Source organism: Chenopodium album, chromosome 3 (genome assembly GCF_948465745.1).
Source record: "Chenopodium album chromosome 3, dcCheAlbu1.1, whole genome shotgun sequence".
Lineage (NCBI taxonomy): Eukaryota > Viridiplantae > Streptophyta > Magnoliopsida > Caryophyllales > Amaranthaceae > Chenopodium > Chenopodium album.
The window spans coordinates 70,014,739-70,037,292 of record NC_137836.1 but is presented as its reverse complement, the minus strand read 5'-3'; the positions used below and the strand labels follow the sequence as shown (position 1 = coordinate 70,037,292).

The 22,554-nt window shown below is 38.3% G+C and overlaps 1 non-coding gene and 1 pseudogene across 1 annotated transcript; one reads left to right on the top strand and one right to left on the bottom strand.

Annotated features, from left to right (window-relative positions):
• The window catches only part of LOC145625276 (uncharacterized), a 44,527-nt pseudogene that overhangs the window by 12,204 nt on the left and 9,769 nt on the right, over positions 1-22,554 (bottom strand).
• LOC145625828 (small nucleolar RNA R71) lies at positions 14,693-14,800 on the top strand. The gene has a single exon (XR_014110729.1). It is a non-coding gene; the product is annotated as a small nucleolar RNA R71 (small nucleolar RNA).

Below are 22,554 nucleotides of genomic sequence, written 5' to 3'. Positions count from 1 at the left end.
TGATGAAAGTATTTGGGTAACTCAGGCACGGAGGCTAAGCACTTCATACTTTGTGATGCAATGATGATTGATAAGCGATTTTGACACGACAATACATGCTTCAACGTTATGTTAAGATTTCATGACAAGAGTTCCTAAGGGAAAGTATATTTGGTCATGTATCTGTGCGGTGTGTGATAGTGATTCTAAAGTTAGGCCGCAAAGGCTAAGTGTGTGGGAAAATATTATTTTTTAAAAGAGTCAAATGGTGGTGACTCTTAGGCTAGGTAACCTAATGATATAGGGATCAAGCCCCCAAGTCTAGCTCTAAATGAATAGGGATGAGCATAGGAGATCCCTTGATATGATCATGGTGTGAGTGTGTGAATGTGAATATGCATGCATGTTTATTACGGCTGCACCTCGATGTGAGGTTGCCTACATATCCGTTAGGAATCAGGCCGAACGTAACTCTAGCCGAACCTCGCACAAGTGTGTGTATACCTCAAAAAGGTCTTTTAAGGGGTTGTAACGTGGTTAGGCTAAAGGTTATAGAAGAAGGGGATAAAGGCTCAAGACCCTCGATAAGCCCCCAAGGTGTGCAACCTTGCTTTTGAATATTTGTTTTTATACTTGAGTTTCTACTCTTTTTTAGCTCTTTCTTTTGCTTTAGCATTTATTTCATTTTTTATAAGTGTGGACAATCCCGATCATGCAGTCTATCACTCACTTGGCATTCATGTTTCTCAGGCACGGTACCGAGCACTCGATAAGAGACGCAATCTGAGACGTGTTCTTATCAAAGATATTTTCATACCAAAGACATTGGAACACTTACCCTTTTGTACACTTTTATTTTTTTCTATTTCTCAAGCTTTTTATGATATTGAAAACTGCATAAGTTTCACACTATCCCATCCTAAGGTTAGGTAGACGTAGGTTGAAAAATGAAAGGTCTATCGTTAGACGAGGCTCAAAGTGGTTTATGAAGAAAGGATGTATAATTGAAGGGTGAAAGGTAATATGATGTGGCTACAAGGGGTGCCTCAAATCATTGGTATACCTTGTGCTTAATTCGACATGGATTTTTTTTTTAATGCAATATAATGAAATGATCATATGTAAGAAATAAATGCTCATTTTATTAAAGGAAAAGAAAGAATCTACGAAATTAATCTAAGGGAAAGGAAATATGCCTATGCTAGACTTATTGGGGAAAGGGTAAATAAAGAAAAAAAAAAGATGTCATGAAATCTCGTCGTTGAAGCTCGCCTCTTGTCTTGCGTTGTTTGCTTTATCATCACTCGCTCTTCTTGTTAACTGGAGGTGTGGGAAGCTTGTTATTATCAATCAAATGTTGGATAGCCTCCTTTAGCTTCCAACAGCTCTCAGTGGCATGACCCCTACCCTGATGGTACTTGCAGCGCACATTTGGATTCCAACTAGGCACTCTCCTCTCAAGCAGGGGATCTTGAAGTGGTCCAATAGGAGTAATGAGCCCCTTGGCATGGAGTCGATCGAAAGCATCATCGTAGCTAATTCCAATAGGGGTAAATTCCCTTTTCGGTTGCTTTCGATTATCCATGGCTAGGATCTCACTAAGGTCGAAAGTACCAACACTGTTGCTAGAGTAGGTGTTTTCAGAAGAAGAAGGATAGTCGTTCTTCTTCCCTTTACAGCCTGTAGACACCCATTTGTGTCTCCCCAAAACCAAACCCAGTGATGAGTATCTTTCGCGTCGAATCAAAATCGAATGAAGTGAAAGTGTGGAAAGTCTAGTGTTGCGGATAGTTTTAATTTCTTTTCTCTTCTCTCTATTTTTGAAAACTTATTTTAAGAAAATAGTCAATCCAGTTTGGTTGGTCCATGATATGGGTCCAATAGTAGTGTAGTTGGATGGGGCTTGACAAGATCTTTCCAACGATATATTATAAGCCCAATTCCGATGAATATTGAGGAAGTTATGGCCAGCTTACTAAACTGGGCCCGGTTTGAGCCTTATATGCGGCCCAATGATCTAGGGGAGGGCCTAATATGAATTATCATTCCTAATGCAATTAGGAATGGTTTTAGTCTTCTAGATTCTTCTAGAAGGTTCTTTTCATTCCTAATTCAATTAGCATTGATAAATTGACTTTTGTTGACTTTTCAGAATTTTAATTAAAATCAAAGAGCATTTTTTAGGGAAATACGATTTTATCCTCCTGTACGGCAATTTTTATCTGATTTTAAGAAAACGCGTGAATTTCTGAAATCAGCGCCAAACGCCAGCTGTAGCGCCTGGCGCCAGCATTGGCGCCTGGCGCCGCGCTGGTTCAATTTTTGTTGCGCCAAACTCTGTTTTGATAATTTATCTTTTTGGCTTATTTTCTCTATAAATAACGTATTAAAAACTCCGTTTTCGACAACCAGTTTTAATCAATATTCACCTAGAACCAGTTTTCATCGACATTCACCTACAACCAGTTTTCATTCATTCTCTCTCATTCTCTAATCATTCACCATCTCTCTCTCTCTTTTTCTAAACTAGCTTTTTACATACAAAATTCCGCATTCGCAAGATTTAGAAATACCTAGCCATATTCGAAGTTGCCTTCGCCCTAGACGTGAAAGGTTTAATTTATGAGGGTTTGGTCCCAAATCTCTATTTCAATTATTTAATTTAATTATTTTTTATTATTATTTTCCTTGAAGTTAATAACGTGTGTATTTTGTTATTAGAAAGAGGTATGAGGCATCAAAGTAAGTGCTTTAATGGTTTTTGTTGATGTTATTATATAGAAATCATGTTTAGATTGTTATTATGATTCCTAGTATCATATCTAGGGTAAATTTAATATCAAATATGGTTAAAATTACGATGCTTCTTATGTTCTTCCTAATATTTATGATTGTTAGTATCATGTTAGGGTTAAAGCTTTGATTTTTATTGCTTAGTGACATGCTAGGGTTTGTTATTAATCTTGTTAGTATCATGCCTAGGATCTTGCTATGCTTTAACATGATTATTATTATTATTAATTATGATTGTTATTATGATGATTATTATTATGATTATCCTTTACGATTTATGATTATAATTATTATAATTATTGTGATGATGATTATTTTTATTATTATTTTGATTATTATGCTGCTTGATGATATTTATTTTGTTATTGCTTGTGACAGGGTAAAGTCGTATCCCCAAATCAAAAGTAATACCTAAATCCTCTAACTAATGCAGATAGGGAAGTAGGGTCAATCTCCAGAGGGAAACAAGTCTTTCTATTCCTAATTAACTAAAATAATCTAGATTATGAAGTAATCAATATTTATAATTGAATAAGAAACTAAACTACTAAGATTGAGAATAGGAAGAAAACAATATATAAAAGGCTCTAGGGCATAGGTTCACCAATAAATAATACTTCAGGGTAAAACATAGTAATCAATCATTGACATTGCATAAATAACATGATTAACAGGCTCTCGCAATTTATTAATCAACATAGATCTAACAGGCTCTCGCAATTTACTAGATCTAAGTTCTTATTGAAAATAGCCTTTAATATCAAATCAACATCTTCTCGATTCATCAATTCAATATTGCTATACTTTTACAAGCCGCAATTGTAAAACGTTAAAACAATTCAATAAGAAATTATCATGCAATACCAATAATCAATAATAGTCAACTATCAATGCATCAATTAACCAGATTGTAAAGGGCTTTTGCTACGTATTACAATCACACAATTAATTTACCGGTATTAAATCTCATCTTTCGAATCTCGACTTAACCTTTTATAAATTAACCTGCCTATTGAAACTAGACCTAAACATTAATTCTCATCTGTCGAATCTCGAATCAATATTGTCAAACTCATGCATAAAAGATCAGGCTTAATCTAGTCACAGAGCATTAAATCAATCAATAGGAAATTAATCTAGCATTGATAATTAACAACAACAAATTACCCCTTCATATTATTTATGGATCCCTTTAAACCCTAGAAATAAAACTACTCACACATATTAAAAACTAAACTAATCAAAGCAATAAAATAAGTCATGATGAAAGGAATAAAATAAACAACTAAGATTAAGAGAAGATAAATCATTACCAAAATAAATCTGGAATTAAGAGTAGATTAAGAACAAAGGTTTAGGAGAAAGAAATCTAAGAGCATAATTAAGAGAGTAAAGAAAGAGTAAAAGAAGATAGAGGAGATCTCTAAAATCGTATTACGGAGGAGTATTTATACTCCGTACAAAATCCTAAACTAAAACAAATTAAAACGACGTTAAGCGTCAACTAATAAATACACGCGCCCGATCGGGCGAGGCACCGCCCGATCGGGCGCGCCTTTTTACTCTCTAGTACTAATCTCGCGCCCGGCCGGGTGCATCACCGGGCGCCAGCCTAAGCTTCTACCGCCCGGCCGGGCGCGCCTCCGGGCGCCAGGCTCTTTGGCCGGGAGGCTCATTTGGGCCAATATTTGGACTACGATTGGGCTCTAATTCTTCGGGCCAATCTGAATTTCCTCTTCCGGTCTTGAATACTCGGTCCAAATGCCCCGGTATCACCTATACCAAGACCTTAATCACCGGTTCGATGGCTCTAACCGGCCCTGGGCTATAAAATATGGCCGTGCTTCTCCAATGTTCGTGATTACTCCAAAATATCTCGGAAAAATACTCCAAAAGTATAAATCCCTGTAAAAGTCAACCAAATCTACGAAAACACTAGAATACACCAATTAGTAATAAAAGTGGCTCTTGAAGAGCCAAAAACACTATTAATTATGACCAAAGGACGAGGGTAAAATACTGTATAAAATAGACACATCAAACTCCCCCAAGCCAAACCTTTGCTTGTCCCTAAGCAAAGATCTCATCAATGAATCAATAAATATGCTTCACCCCAAAAAGTAAAAATCAAGCACAACCGATCAAGGGTAAATCAAATAAACATGCTTCATAGTCAACCAATCAAATCCATCCAATTACCTTTCTTCCCTAACAATTGTCAAATAAAGCAAACCACAAGAGCATATAGAATTCAAGACTAGTGCTCACACACTCGACTCTCATTTATGTGGCGAGTAAAATATGTACTCGATCGCTCTCCATCCAACCCCTTTATGTGAACAATGCCCTCCCAACTCACACTCTCGTGTGTATAAAACAATAAACGCTCAATCCTACAAGTCGACTCGAAATATGCCAAATCATAACTTGCATTGATAAACAACACTTTCACATTCATACAATTCTATGCACAAAGGTCAGAAGGTCTTTAAAGCTTGTAATGTAAGGCTAGGGTAAAGGATAGGATAAATTTGGAAATAAGTGAGAGAAAAGCTATGCTTAAAGAAGCCATATCCTAATAAAACTCATGATCAAAATAAATAATGATCAACATCTCCTACATAACCAACTCTAACATCAACCAAATATACTCCAATCATAATAAATAAACCCAACTCTTACAATTTCACTCATAAGATATAATAATGAAGAAGTAGAGTGAATAAACAAACTTTATTTTCAAACTTGAATATTTTTCATTGAAACTCTATTATTTTTCTTTTGATCAACCTCCAACTAGAACATTTGAACATTTTTTTCTTTCGAAGTTCACTTATTTTTTTTTACATTTTTTTCTTGAACTTCTCTTTTTTTTTTCATAATATCATGCCTTATTTTTTTCAAGAAAATACAACTCTTAAACTCATCAAAAATAAACATGATCAACAACAAAACAACTTCTCAAAAACCCACCCAAGTTGTGCAAATAGTAAGCACACTACAAACTCCCTCACCTCACTCACTAATAGCTCCCCCAAGCCAAGCTTGGGACTAGTAACCAATGGGGCAAAATAGGCTTGTAATGTGGCTAATAAACAACAAAAATTCAAGGCAACAACATGGGTAGCAAGAAGGGAACAAATGTATCTACAATATCTGAAGGCTACCTAAAAGAACAAATGCCTTCGTCCTCCACAATGTGCATAATAATGAATCATATAAATATTACTAATAGTTGTAAACCAATACTCAAATTCATTGACATACCAGGAAATATGGAACTATCACACATTCCTTACCAAATTAACTAGTCAGGCACTATATTCACAAGTAGTTGGACAAAATTGACGCATGTAAAGGTTTCAAGGCAATCAAACATCAAATCATGATCAACTAATCCACAATGCTTATCATCAAATACCAAGAATCAAAACAATTTTCTCAAGTAAGGGGCACAAGGAAGCATAATTTACAATTCATTGGAACGTATTTTTGAATTTTTTATTTTTTTTCAATTTTTTTTATTTTATAAATATAAGAAAGAAATAAAACTAACTAGAAAGCAAGAAATCTAAGCTAAGAAAAACACACCAAAAATAAAAGAAAAGAGAAAAAGATCACCAAACCAAAATCTCCCCCAAGCCAGAATCAGACAATGTCCTCATTGGCTCGGGAACTAGCCCAGCATAGCTAGTCCTCATCATCCTCATCCATCGAGCCGAAACCCGCACCTCCACTGCCACCTACACCACCTACACCAGAAGAGCTACCACCAAAATAATCAGCGTGAAAACTCCCCCCCGGCAGTCCCCCGAAAGGAATGTCCTGGCCGTACCCGAAGAAAGAAGAATAGTTAGTGTAAATACCGCGGGCAATGGGATCCCTATCGTATCCCTGGGGTGGAGGCTAAAACCAGTCAGGGTGAATAGCGTCGTCGGGAATGTTGCCCCGACGAGCATAATCATCGTACATAGGGTAGAGAGCTCTACCCTGGTTCCTCTCTAGGTACCCTAACCTATGGTCTATGGAGCCTACCATCCTCCTAAGGTCAGTATGTGAATGCTCGATACGTCCTAGGGCCTGACCTATACTCTGAAGATCCCAAACTGGGTCAGAGTCAACATGAGGGACGGAGTGGGACATACGAGGCGGAGAGAAAGCCACCTCGGGCTGAGGATGGGGTGGTGGGACTGGTGGTGGTGGTGCCTGCCCCCTAGCGTTGGCAACTAAAACATCATAAGTGTAAGAAGGTTGCCCTGGGGGAAAGGCGGTCAAATCAGGACTGGTAGGGGAAAAATGGGCAAAGGTTGCTCGTTCCCAGTCCGAATACACCAAAAGGGTGTCTGCTCACTATCCGGTCTAACCCACCCCACATCCTCAAAATACCTAGCAGTCATATAGGTATCTGGTCCACAGTTGGTCAGCTGGTGGGGTCCGTCTACTACAAAACTGGCCTTTTTCACTGTTATTCGAGTGATAAGGCCACCTAAACGGATAGGGGTCTTGGAAGTGGTGCTGGCTGTGGCATGCCTACTCAAATGGTGAACTATAAACCTACCTATGTTCAATTTCCCGTACCCGTACACATAGTGTCCTATGACAGCTAGTTTGTTAGATTGAGCGTTATGGGGCTCGGCCCAACCTAAAAAACACAAACCCGCAAATCTTTGCCAGATTTTTGGGACAGGGTGGTGAATAGGTTTGGTACTAGCATGTTGGGGGTCAGGGGTAGGCAAACCAATCAAAGCATAATATAAGTCACCCATTTTATAGTCCGCATGCCACTGGTGAGATAATTCAGAATTTAATTCAAAAATTTTACAAAATTCTACAAAAGTTAAACTAATATTTCTATTATTTAACCTGAAAAATAAATTTGGCCCATTTCTACTACTAACAACATGGAAAGTGGACAGGAATTCACAAGTAAGTTCTCGGTATGTAGGATAGTGCATGTCAACAAATTTTCTCATGCCAATGTCATTCAAAAATCGTTTTACAAAATCATACAAACCAAATGATTCTAAGGTAGGGCGGTGTAACCACCGAGAAGGAATTACCTCATGACCGATTAAGTGCTCTAGCCGTTCCTTTTGCTCTCGGCTCACAATCCGGATCGTCGGCAAGTACGGAAGTTGCAAATCTGGGTCGTATTCCTCCCTCGAACTAGAGCTCCTACCGAAAATGGACCTAGCCCTCTTTGAAGCCATGTTTAAGAAATGGGTTTAAAAATTTATTGAATTAAAACTGAAAAATTTATATATGAAAGTGTAGGGATGAAGAGAGGATCACAAATATGTAAAGAGTTTTGAATTTGGGTTGGTAATGGAGGAGAAATCTTATAGAGAAGGTAGAGAGAATTTGAGTTTTAGAGAGAGAAAGTTATGGAGGTAAGAAGAAATGAAGGAAGAAAGAAGAAAAGAAAGAAGAAGAAAGGTCGGATCCGCTCGCGCCCGGTCGGGCGGTGGGTCGCCCAGTCGGGCGATCTATTTTTAATTTTGGTTAGGCTCTCGCGCCCGGTCGGGCGGTGGGTCGCCCGGTCGGGCGATCTATAGTCCGAAAAGTCCGCCCTTCTCGCGCCCGGTCGGGAGCCGTTCGCCCGATCGGGCGATCTGATTGTCCGATTTCCTCTTTGTCTCGCGCCCGGTTGGGCGCGATTCGCCCGATCGGGCGATCTTTAACTCTAAATTTACGCCCTTCTCGCGCCCGGTCGGGTGAGGCTTGCCCGATCGGGCGGACAATTAAGTCCGTAAACGACAAGTTTCGCGCCCGGTCGGGCGCCACTCGCCCGGTCGGGCGGACAATTAAGTCCATAAACGACAAGTTTCGCGCCCGGTCGGGCGGTATTACTCTATTTTTAAACCTTGCTCTCGCGCCCGGTCGGGCGAGCTTCGCCCGATCGGGTGCGAGGCTAAATCGTCCAATCGATATTTTCTTCTTTTCTCCAAAAATTAGCTAACTATTTTCCTTCAAACCTGTACAAACACTTGTAAAAATCATTAAATTCCCTCCTCTCTCCTCTCGTAAGACAAAGAAAAGAAAAACTAGTCTAAAAAGTATTAGAAAAATACGGGTTGCCTCCCGCAAAGCGCTGGTTTATCTAGGTCCCGCACGACCTTCTTACTAAGTACAATATCTAGGACCCTTGGCCTAACGCTTGATCGGGTGGTTTCTCACCCGGTCTAGCGGTGTTCAGGCTGCGATGCGGCTTCCTGACATACCCTGTGGGACGCCAAATCACCTTATCTGGTGGATCCTGCTTGACTTGGACTGGGGAATCTTCAATGCTACACACTAAAAATCCTTCTTCGATCGAAGGTTGCTTCAAATTGTCATTACGTTCAACACTTGCAACTCGATCTGGCGGAACACTTACCGTAGGCTCGATTCGCACAACTTGCTCGATCGGTTCCACCTGTTCATCCTCGAAACCAAGACCAACATTTTAGAGTGCTCTTTCTATTGCATCGACTTCCTTCTGCTATTTGTCTATCTCATCTGAAAAGGATGCAACATAAGATACTGCCTCCAAGGGATCTTTTTCAAGAGCTTGGGGCTTGTTAGAATAATTTACAACCACATTAACACTGAAACATTTCTCCTCAGTCATGGAGCTTTTAGGGGCATTATTCAGATTAAAAACAACTTTATCATCCCCTACTGATAATGTTAACTTACCACTTCTTACATCTATGACTGCTCCTGCAGTGTTAAGGAATGGTCTACCCAAAATAATTGGGGTTTGCATATCCTCAGCCATATCAAGAACAACAAAATCTACAGGTATATAAAATTTACCTACTCTAACGGGGACATCCTCTAAAACACCTAGGGGGTATTTGAAAGAACGGTCGGCCATTTGCAGAGTTATATTGGTAGCTTTTAACTTACCCATATTCAACTTAGAACACACAGATAATGGCATGACGCTAACACTAGCACCCAAATCACATAATGCATTATCAATCAAGAGATTGCCAATATGACAAGGGATAGAGTGTAACACCCCGTCTAAAATAGAAGGCGAGACGTTAGCGGAAATAACGTCAAGACGGAATGTCACTCTAAGGGTTACTAAAAAAAACTAAACAAAATAAATAAATTAAATAACTGAAACAAAAATTATGAAGAGAAAGAAATCTCAAATGATCAAAGAAAACTTTCAACGAGGCAGAACAACCTCAAATTCGACTATCTCATAAAGAGAGATAAAGACATAAAAGAATAATCGATAAAAGTACTTGGGGACAACCTAAACACTCTGCTCTCATCCCAGACTCAACAAATGCTACCCTTCACCTGCAAATAACATTTAGGTTCCACAATCAGTGGGGAGTAACTAGCAGTTCTCCCAAAACTTGTAGAAACACAAAGCTAAGCATAGAGTAAAGCATAGAAGCATACATAAAAATAATACAACAAGTAGATAAGATAAACAACTACTTTACAATATACACAAGATAAACATGATAAGATACATAGATAGGAATACAAGTCAAAACATTTAACGTGATTACAATACAATACAAAACAAACATGTATATTAAACAAAATGAATATATTACCACATGATTATAGAGTAAGAATAAATGGCACCCAAAGCATAAGCAATAAACTCATAAAAACAATAATTAACACTTATAAAGGTTCTTTAAAGAGATTTAGAAAATTCTTGACTTGACTTAAGAAGACCTTCTCAAAAGCGTAATAATATTAAAATAGAGGATTTTAACTTTTCGAAAACTGATCCATAGTGAGGCAAGCATATAAAATATGAACGCCGGTGAAATCCGCAGCCCACCATCAAAAGTTTGTCAGGGCGAACCTACAGACGATTCCGCAGCCGTCTGCGTCTGAGAATGGCCAAACTCCCAGTTTTCCTACTCGAATTCCGCAGCCCGAGTAGTTCCGGACGACAACAATTAACCTAGAAAATTACATCTCGAATTCCGCAGCCCAAGATGTTGGCATGTTCCAACCATTGAATTCCGCAGCCCAATGGTTGTCTTACACTCACGAATCATATAAAACGGTAAAAATAATTCTTCAAAATCATCGAAACACATTTTAGGGATCATCAACCCTAATTTGAAAATACTGCAGGTCTTTACTTCTAAGACCAAAATTCAATATAAATCCTTCAAAAGAGTTTAACTTCGAAATTCTTCAAAATATACAAAAAAATCATTTATATATCCAACAAGGTGTCACTATCATTGTCTGGATTTGGGTACGAAGCTAATTATGGTAAAATATCACAATACACTCCGTACACAACCCTTGGCGAAGTGGTGCTAAAAACAGTGTTATTCTACTTTAAAGCACAACGACGTCGACAATTTATTAATAACATAAAATGGCAGCAACTATAGTACTTCGAACACTTCATAAACACACTCAAATCATGTCAAAATATGATGAATTAAGACTATGACATATTAATCCACATATTAGGCAATATATACATACAAGATAAGCTTTAATTCATGACTATAACATGTAAAAACAAGATGACAATGCAGCAGCCCCTAATTAGAATTACAGCAACATAATCACATGTTTAGACCACTTAAAAGCCATCTAAACTCAAATTTAAACCTAGCCCATTATCATACAGCATCATAAGACATACTAGGACATAATAGGCATAAATTTAAGTATGATAACCTGGCAACCAAACATGTAAAACCACCCTGACCACACGCATGAGAAAAAATACTTCCAACTTGTGTTTACACATACTAATTCATGTTTGAGATTGTTTAATCATGCCAATAGCCAAAGTAAACCCATGTACATCAAGTTCATGAGATACCCACTATTATTAATCATGAGTTAAGCAAGGAATCAAAGCAAAAACCTTCTAAAATTGGTTACTAAACTCACGACATACACAAGCTGGCAGCAGCAGAGTACACTGAAAATTAGGCACAAAGACCACACTAAACTTGCCAAAAACATGACATACTTATTTAGGGATATACCTAACATGATTCTATACCATTTTAGGCACAGAAACAAACTAAATCAAGGAAAAATAAGGATGTAAACCCACTGCACATCTACAGCAATTACAACAGCATATTCGTGAACATTAGAGTACATATCATGCTTGAAAACCCCTAGAAAACACAACAATAATTAATGGTACCAAACCTCAATACATAGACTACTTCTACTCATGATAATCTAGCATTAAAAAAAACATAAATAAACAAGAATGTAATACACCCATTCCTCACGCATAAAACAGCAAACGAACATGAGATGAACTACAACAATTTCTAATCTAACCAATTAACTCTAACTTGCACCTAGCCTTAACCTATACTAGCCATGAGTTCTAAATCTTGGAATAGTGCTAGTTACCTCTTAAATGAAGGCGATATTAAATCAGATTAAAGTGCAGCAAGGGTTGCTCACCAAAACGCCCCAAACGAAGCTCCATTCACCCCTTTGTCTTGATGTTCTTGAGTACAATTGAGTGCTCGAATTTGAGAGGAAAAGCAACAGCAAATTAACCACGAAAATCCCCATGTTTGAGCCTTGAGATCACACAAAAATTTTGAGGGAAAGAAGGAGAGAAACAGATGCGATGCAAGCAGCGAAAAGAACGCTCAATCATCTTGTTTTGTACGTTTAAAAGAGAGGAAGAAGAAGGGTCTTGGACAGCCACTTAAAGAGGAGTAAAGGGGGGTTTTATTACATGAGTAATTATGGAGTTTAGGCTTTAAAAACTGATTAATAATCAGCCTTAAGGCTGCCGTGAGAGAGGAGAGAAATTGGGCTTCAAATAAGCTTCATATAAACCCTAACTTAAGCTACACTTATGGGCTTGAATGAATGATTAATTTAGGCTTAAGAATGAGATTAGGAAAGCTACTTATCTTAATCTATTTATTCATGAAAGTTTTAAGGGAAAAACCCGACCCATAGATAAATGCTAGTTGGCTCGAAACTAGACTAGAAAAGGAATGTAACGGAAGGCATTTTAAAACGCGTTCAAAAACGATAATATAGATTTTATTACTGATATCTCAATAATAATAATGAAAATAATAATTTAAATCACAATATTGAAAATGTATATAAAGTTCATAAGTACCGAAAAGTGACATAAAAGACGAAATGTGAAATCAGTAATATTATTCATTTATAATGACCTAATTAATAAACGGACATTATAATGAGTTTTATAAATAAAAGAATTAAAGAATACTTTATAAAAAATACAGTACCAATTTGATAAACGAGTTGACGAAATCACCCAATACAACTTTATTTATCGATATTGATATGATTGCATGTAAAACGTTTTTAAAACTCCAAAAATCATTTTATACCTATTAGATTGGTACTTTAGTCAAGGAATCACCCTGTAAGGCTAATATCGATTTAGACAAGTCAAATACATTTGAAATGATAAAAACTCAAATATAGAACCTTTTTAAATAATAACTTTCAAACGTTATGTCAAAATACTATAATTAGAGTCTAAAAAGGTTGGGATGACCTTTAAAACAAAGAACGGTCTTAATAATTAAATTAGCATTTTAATTTAGAAATTGAGATTTAAATTAAAAATTAGGCTTTATAGGTTGAAACACACACAAAGTAATGGTTCGAAAATACGGGGTGTTACATAGAGAAACTACCCGGATCTTTTAATTTAGGTGGAGACTTATTTTGAAGTACGGCACTACACTCTGTAGTGAAAGCTACCGTCTCTACCTCACTAATAGACCTTTTTCTCGTCAATATTTCTTTCATAAATTTTGCATACGAGGGGATTTGTGTGATCAATTCAGTAAAGGGAACTGTTACCTTTAAATCTTTTACCACCTCCAGGAACTTACGAAACTGCTTATCCAAGTTTGTCTTCAATTGACGATTGGGGAAAGGAAGTTTGATAATTGGCTTTGGAGCATTATTACTCTTGTCTGGAGTAGCCACCTTCTCTGGAGTTGTACCCTGCAATGTAGAATTAGATATGTTAGTATTATCCTTCAGCCCAGCAGGGCTATCAATTACATTGTTTGGTTTAACGGAATCAATATTAGCATTATTTAATAAAACAGGTTCATCAACTCTGGGCATAGAGGGCCCTTCATAGTTTGAACCACTCCTTAGAGTAATTGCAAATGCTTGATCCGTAGGCCTAGTCGGCTGTGCCGGCAGAGCTCCCTGTTGGCGGGCTTGTAGGGTAGCGAAGAGTTGCGCAATTTGATTATCTACAATTTTATTATGCGCTAGAATTTGATCAATTGTCGCATCTCTGCTCTCCATGTGCTTTTTCATATTGGACAACATTGCTCTAATTTCCACCAGAGAAGGGTCAGAAGATGAGGAGGGTTGTTGTGGTTGGTTCTTCTGGCTAGCATTGGGATGATAATATTTCTGCTGCTGTTGTTGTGGCGCCTGTGGTTCTTGTGGTGGTGGATTTTGACCATTAGTGCTCCGGTAGGAAAGGTACGGATGATTCCGATACCCAGGATTGTAGGTGTTGGAGTATGGGTTATTCTGCCTATAAGCTTGAAAGGCATTAACTTGCTCCACGGAACTCCTGCAATCTTGCTCCCAATGACCTACAATACCACAATTTTCACAAAAAGCCTCATTAGAATTATTATTAATCGCAGAAACATTAGCTACACTAGCAGTGCTCAGATTATCTAATTTTTAGCAAATAGAGGTTAATTGAGCTTGCAAAAAGGATACGGAGTCGACACTATGCTTCCCCTTGTTAGCAAATCCTCTAGGGTTCCCATATTGGGAATTGTGTATCGTCATGTCTTCAATAACCTGACCTGCATCATCAACATCAAGATTCATAAATCTCCCACTAGCTGCAGAGTCTAAAATTATTCGAGAAGAATTTCCAAGGCCATTATAAAAGGCTTGGATTAACTGCCATTGCGCTAAATTATGGTGAGGGCAATCTCTTTGTAAAATCTTTGAACCTCTCCCAAGCCTCATATAAAGATTCATCGGCTTCTTGGGCAAAGTTCTGGATCGCACTCCGTAGTACGGCTGTTCTCTCTGCAGGATAATACTTGTTATAGAAATTCAGAACAAGAGTTTCTCAGTCAGTTATACCAAGTGTAGTTCTATTTAAGCCATTAAACCACAATTTAGCTTTTCCAGTTAAAGAGAAGGGAAAGAGAATCTCCCTAATTTGGTCTTGAGTGACCCCGGCTTGCCTGATGGTGTTGCAATATTGACAATAGTCGGCAATGTGAAGATCCGGGTCTTCACCCTTGGCTCCACTGAATTGCTTCCTCTCTATCATCGTTATAAATTGAGGTTTGATTTCAAATTGAACCCCATCAAGAGCCGGAGTTGGGGTGAGATGTGGAAAATCCGTAAGATTTGGTTGTGAATAATCACTAAGCTTCTTTGGAGCCGTCATCTCTGATTCTGCGTCTGATGATGTCTCTGAATCGCTAGAACCAGTTGGAGGATCGTGGTGATTATTGTTATTATCACTAGAATCCGCCAGGATTTGCTTGTAGAAAGTTTTCTGTCTATGGAAGGAACGTTCGATCTCAGGATCGAATGGGATGTAACCTGATCTGGAACACCTGGGCATAAACAAAAACTAGAAGCAAATATGAGATTTGTCTTAGAGAACTAACGCTCTCTGAGACAAAAGGGAAATAATCTAGACTACAAAAACAGTCAGAAATAAAAATAAAACCGTCTCCCCGGCAACGGCGCCAAATTTTGACAGGGTAAAGTCGTATCCCCAAATCAAAAGTAATACCTAAATCCTCTAACTAATGCAGATAGGGAAGTAGGGTCGATCTCCACAGGGAAACAAGTCTTTCTATTCCTAATTAACTAAAATAATCTAGACTATGAAGTAACCAATATTTATAATTGAATAAGAAACTAAACTACTAAGATTGAGAATAGGAAGAAAACAATATATAAAAGGCTCTAGGGCATAGGTTCACCAATAAATAATACTCCAGGGTAAAACATAGTAATCAATCATTGACATTGCATAAATAACATGATTAACAGGCTCTCTCAATTTATTAATCAACATAAATCTAACAGGCTCTCGCAATTTACTAGATCTAAGTTCTTATTGAAAATAGCCTTTAATATCAAATCAACATCTGCTCGATTCATCAATTCAATATTGTTATACTTTTACAAGCCGCAATTGTAAAACGTTAAAACAATTCAATAAGAAATTATCATGCAATACCAATAATCAATAATAGTCAACTATCAATGCATCAATTAACCAGATGTTAAAGGGCTTTCGCTACGTATTACAATCACACAATTAATTTACCGGTATTAAATCTCATCTTTCGAATCTCGACTTAACCATTTATAAATTAACCTGCCTATTGAAACTAGACCTAAACATTAATTCTCATCTGTCGAATCTCGAATCAATATTGCCAAACTCATGCATAAAAGATCAGGCCTAATCTAGTCATAGAGCATTAAATCAATCAATAGGAAATTAATCTAGCATTGATAATTAACAACAACAAATTACCCCTTCATATTATTTATGGATCCCTTTAAACCCTAGAAATAAAACTACTCACACATATTAAAAACTAAACTAATCAAAGCAATAAAATAAGTCATGATGAAAGGAATAAAATAAACAACTAAGATTAAGAGAAGAGAAATCGTTACCAAAATAAATCTGGAATTAAGAGTAGATTAAGAACAAAGGTTTAGGAGAAAGAAATCTAAGAGCATAATTAAGAGAGTAAAGAAAGAGTAAAAGAAGAGAGAGGAGATCTCTAAAATCGTATTACGGAGGAGTATTTATACTCCGTACAAAATCCTAAACTAAAACAAATTAAAACGACGTTAAGCGTCAACTAATAAATACACGCGCCCGATCGGGCGAGGAACCGCCCGATCGGGCGCGCCTTTTTACTCTCTAGTACTAATCTCGCGCCCGGCCGGGCGCGTCACCGGGCGCCAGCCTAAGCTTCTCCCGCCCGGATGGGCGCGCCTCCGGGCGCCAGCCTCTTTGGCCAGGCGGCTCATTTGGGCCAATATTTGGACTACGATTGGGCTCTAATTCTTCGGGCCAATCTGGATTTCCTCTTCCGGTCTCAAATACTCGGTCCAAATGCCCCGGTATCACCTATACCAAGCCCTTAATCACCGGTTCGATGGCTCTAATCGGCCCTGGGCTATAAAATCTGGTCGTGCTTCTCCAATGTTCGTGATTACTCCAAAATATCTCGAAAAAATACTCCAAAAGTATAAATCCCTGCAAAAGTCAACCAAATCTACGAAAACACTATAATACACCAATTAGTAATAAAAGTGGCTCTTAAATAGCCAAAAACACTACTAATTATGACCAAAGGACGAGGGTAAAATGCTGTATAAAATAGACACATCAGCTTGATCACACCTTTTATGCATGTTTAAAGGTAATTTGTACTTGTAATCACACTTAATAAGATATTTAATAATCTTGTTAGGGTTAATATGATTATAATTCAAGTGATCGCCAATAATAGTTTTATTTGTGCATTAATATTCAACCAATATAGGTAAACAGGTTTAGGGTAATCCTATTGATTGCATGTTAGTCAGAAAGCGCACATGAATACGATTAGAATAAAGTAGAGGCCTATTATTAGGGCAGGTTCAACCTTTTTTAGGTTAGATTTGTACCTTCATCCCCGAACCCTTATTTGGTTCAAGACCTTATGGAGTTGACGATCTCTTGGATCGTTAAGGGGTGTAACCTTCACCCAGTGAACGGTTTACAAGTTCCTAAAACTTGTTGGCGACTCTTTTGCTCTATCTTCTTCCCTTTTGGACGCCACCGTACTTTAGTGTATGATCACAGTGGGGTTCAAGCTAGGGGGTTAACGCTTGAAATTATTCCCCACAGTTTTTGGCGACTCCGCTGGGGAGGATTTCTATTTTAATTCCTGAATTGTTTCGCCAATGATTTAGAATGAGTGGATGAGACTCGAAACGTTCTAAGTATTTCATGTGAGTAATTTTGATTAACATTATTGTCATATGCATAAAAAAGATCTCATTGGAAAGACCATCCGTAATGAGTTAAAAACATAGGATTTTACACGTAGGAAATTTGAGAAATATCTTTCACAACTAGGACCGAAATAACACCGCGCGAAACTGGAAAATTTTATCGAACACAGAAAGCTGTTGAGGCATGTAGGAATTAGCGCCAGGGGCCAGAGCATTGGCGCCAGATTTTTAACTGTAGCGCCAGACGCCAGCATTGGAGCCAGGCGCTACGGCTAAAACCTGGCACCAGTCTCTGTTTGTTGGCGCCAAATTCTTCCAATACCGAGCCAGAAATATGCGTTCTAATTTCGACCAATTTTTGGTATTGTTTGCTCGATCCTACTTCCTGATTGAATTTTTTTCTCACTTTTCTAAAACCCATATGTGTTCTACATATGGACATAACCCGCTGGAAATTCATGTTCCATCTACCTGATTGAACGCTCTGAGCAACAAAGGGTACATCCGAGATTGTTGAATTCACCAAACCATTGAAGCGAGTTTTTTCTAAAACTCGCGGTGTCCCATCCACTCGCGCCAACCCTTCACGGTTAGGCTTCGGCGCGGTGCATCCGGACAATTAACCATGGACCCTCTTTGACTAAACCATATCCCGAACTTTAGAGAACTAGAGTCATGGTTAGGTTGCAAACTCATTGCATCATATTGTGCCTACTTGACTAATTGTGCATTATTTGTTGTGCATATATTATATGTTTTCTTAACCGTTTGTTTGACTTTTGTTGAGATTAAATAAATTAATGACTTAAAGAACTTTGCCTAATTAATTAATTAATTAATTTGAGTCAATAAAGTCTAATATTTTAATCATTATCGACCTAGTACGACTTTAGGCATACCCCTCTTGATTAATAACACCGAAAACAGTCCCAGATTGAAGCTCCAGCATTGGCGCCAAAGTCTGGATTGTAGCGCCACTCTGTGGAGTGTGGCGTCTGGCGACAGCTCTGTCGTCTGGGGCTACACTACACAATGTGACGCCAGTCCTGTCGTTTTGCCGACAGTTCGGATTATTGGTCGAGTCATCACTTAGTGTCTAATTAACCAGTTTGCTAATTAATTCGGTTAATTTTCGCTGTCAATAGTACTTGGTTGAGTCATTAATCGAGTTTAGGCACTAAGTCCCATGGTCTTAAACAAGAGTCCAAACATGTCACCTACACTCACTAGTCTTAGCACACACTTTGAGTACACATCACCATGGCCATGTTTTAGATTCATGCATAAGTCGGTCCTTCCGTCATTCAAGTTGGGGGTACATCCTATTCCTAATTCTTCATATCTCTCCATCTACATCATTTATCTTCACATTCTATTCCAATCTTTCTTCACTTCCTCCATCCATTGCATGTTGAATAGAGTTTGAGTCAAATAATTAATAATGAATATCCCCAAATTCTTTTTCCACAGTACTTGGTCGAGGAGAGAAGGGCGATTAATCAAGGCCAACCTCTTTATTTAAGTTTCACTTTTCGATAAACCAATTCGTCAAAAGAGGAAGGCTAAAAAGATAATGGCAACTCAAGAAGAAGTCAATGAGCTTAGGAACCAACTGGTTACCATGACTGAAACACTGAAGCTCCTCACACTTAAGGTCGATGATCCCGTGAAACAACAACTACTGAACCTCATGCAAGAAAGTTTGAGGAAGCTATCTAGTGACTATAAATTTCAGGGCACGAGTTCACAAGGGGTCTCTCTGGACAAGGAACTTCTTCGCATAAGTTCAACGCCACTGACATCCCTAAATTCAAGGCAACAGATAACCCTTACTTTCATCTAAGAGCTTTCAAAACTATAATGAACATTAAGGCTATTGATAAGAAGGTTTTCCCCTCTCTGTTCTCACTATCTCTTAAAACCGTTTGCCAACAATGGTTCTTCTCCCTTGACAAAGAGGAAACCTCTACCTGGGAATCGATAGTAATCGCTTTCGTTGATAGGTACAAGTGCAATATTCAAGTTGAAACCGATCATAGACAACTTGAGATCCTAAGACAAAAAGAGAATGAAGGCTTTACTTCTTTCTTTAATAAATGGAGGGAAGCTTCCGCTAAGATGATTGAGGCGCCCACTGAAAAAGAATCTGTGAGGATGTTTATCAAGAATCTCCAAGAGAAGTATTCGAAGCATTTAAAATATTAACACAATCTGAATACTTTCAAGGCCGTTTATGACATCAAAATTGAAATCGAAGATGACCTCGCAAAGCAAAAAGCTACTAACAATAGTAACCACGGTGGCTGGAAAGGAAAGAAGGACGACAATCCTTCTTCTTCCGAAAACGCCCACTCTAGTAACAATGTTAGTACCTTTGATCTCAGTGAAGTTTTAGCCATGGATAACCAAGAATCTAAGAAACAACTAAGGAAAGACTTCACCCCCATTGGGATGAGCTACGATACTGCCTTCGATTGACTCCATGACAAAGGACTCATTACTCCCATTGGACCTATTCGAGATCCCGCACCTGAAAAGAGATTGCCTAGTTGGAATCCAGACGAACACTGAAGTACCATCAAGGTAGGGGTCATGCTACTAAGAGTTATTGGAATCTAAAGGAGGCTATCCAACATTTGATTGATAATAACAAGCTTCCCATGCCTCCAGCTAACAAGAAGAGCGAGTGATGATAAAGGAAACAACACAAGACAAGAGGCGAGCTTCAACGACAAGATTTCGTGACCTCATTTTTCTATTTCTTTTTTTATTTACCCTTTCCCCAAAAAGTCTAGCATAGGCACCTTTTTATTCTCCTTAGATTTATTTTGTAGGATCATTATATATTTTCTTTGAATAAAATGAGCATTTATTTCCTTATATATGATCATTTCATTATTATTATTAAAAAAAAAAAATCCATGTTGAATTAAGCACAAGGTATACCAATGATTTGAGGCACCCCTTGTAGCCACATCATATTGCCTTTCACCTTTCTAATTTGCAATCCTTTTTTGATAAACCACTTTGAGCCTCGTCTAACGATAGACCTTTCTTCTTCAACCTACATCTACCTAACCTTGGGATGGGATGGTGTGTAACTTATGCAATTTTAAAAGCTTGAGTGATTTCAAAAGATTAAAATAGCGAAAATAAGTAAAAGCAAAAATAAAAAAAGTGTACAAAAGGGCAAGTGTTCCAATGTCTTTGATATGAAAATATCTTTGATAAGAACACGTCTCAGATTGCGTCTCTTATCGAGTGCTCGGTATCGTGCCTGAGAAACATGAAAGCCAAGTGAGTGATAGACCGCATGATTGAGATTGTCCACACTTATAAAAAAAAAATGCTAAAGCAAAAGAAAAAAAGCTACAAAAAGAGTAGGAACTCAAGCATAAAAATATAAGGAAAAATTGATTTTTGCTACCTATCAAACACATCAAATTGAATTTTGCTACCTATCAAAAGTTTTATTTTATTTTTCTACCTAACATATGCCCTTTTTTTAAATTTTGCTACCACTAAACGGAATCCGTTAAGGAATCCGTTAAGTGGGTCCATAACGACACGTGTCGTGTTATTATTGGCCAAAAAAATTAAAAAAATGAATAAAAAATTTTTTAAAAAAAAATTAAAAAAGAACCTAAACTACCCAGCCACCACCCTCGCGCCACCCCCGCGCCACCACCCCCTTCCCCCCAACTCACCGTACCCCTCCCCGAAACCACCACCCGCGTCGCACCACCAGCCCCAACCCACCTGAACCCTCCCCCTCCCTTTCCCGCAACCGCATCGCCCCCAAAAACCACCAAAACTAAAACCCTAGATCCCACCACGGCCACGAATCTGGCCACAAATGGCCGAAATCGGCCGGTTTTGGGGCTTAGTGGCCTTAACCGGCCGATTTCGGCCTTTTAAGGCCAGATTCTTGGTCGTTTTTGGGGACGAGGGTTTTGGGTTTTTGGTTAAGCGGATTTGGGTTTAGCGGTTTTGGGGGCGACGCGGTTGCGGGAAAGGGAGGGGGAGGGTTCAGGTGGGTTGGGGCTGGTGGTGCGACGCGGGTGGTGGTTTCGGCGAGGGGTGCGGTGAGTTGGGGGGAAGGGGGTGGTGGCGCGGGGGTGGTGGCTGGGTAGTTTAGGTTTTTCTTTTTATTTTTTTTTTAAATTTTTTTATTTATTTATTTTTTTAATTTTTTGGCCAATAATAACACGACACGTGTCGTTATGGACCCACTTAACGGATTCCATTCAATGGTAGCAAAATTTAAAAAAAGGGCATATGTTAGGTAGCAAAATTCAATAAAAGTTTTGATAGGTAGCAAAATTCAATTTGATGTGTTTGATAGGTAGCAAAAATCAATTTTTCCAAAATATAAAGATTCAAAAGCAAGGTTGCACACCTAAGGGGCTTACCTAGGGTCTTGAGCCTTTATCCTCTTCTTCTATAACCTTTAGCCTAACCACGTTACAACCCTTAAAAAGACCTTTTGAGGTATACACACTTGTGCGAGGTTCGGCTAGAGCTACGTTCGGCCTGATTCCTAACGGATACGTAGGCAACCTCACATCGAGGTGCGGCCGTAATAAAAATGCATTCATATTCAAATTCACACACTTACACCATGATCATATCAAGGGATCTCCTATGCTCATCCCTATCCATGTAGAGCTAGACTTGGGGGCTTGATCCCTACATTATTAGCTTACCTAGCCTAAGAGTCACTACCATTTGACTCTTTTAACAAATAATATTTTCCCACACACTAAGCTCTTGCGGCCTAAC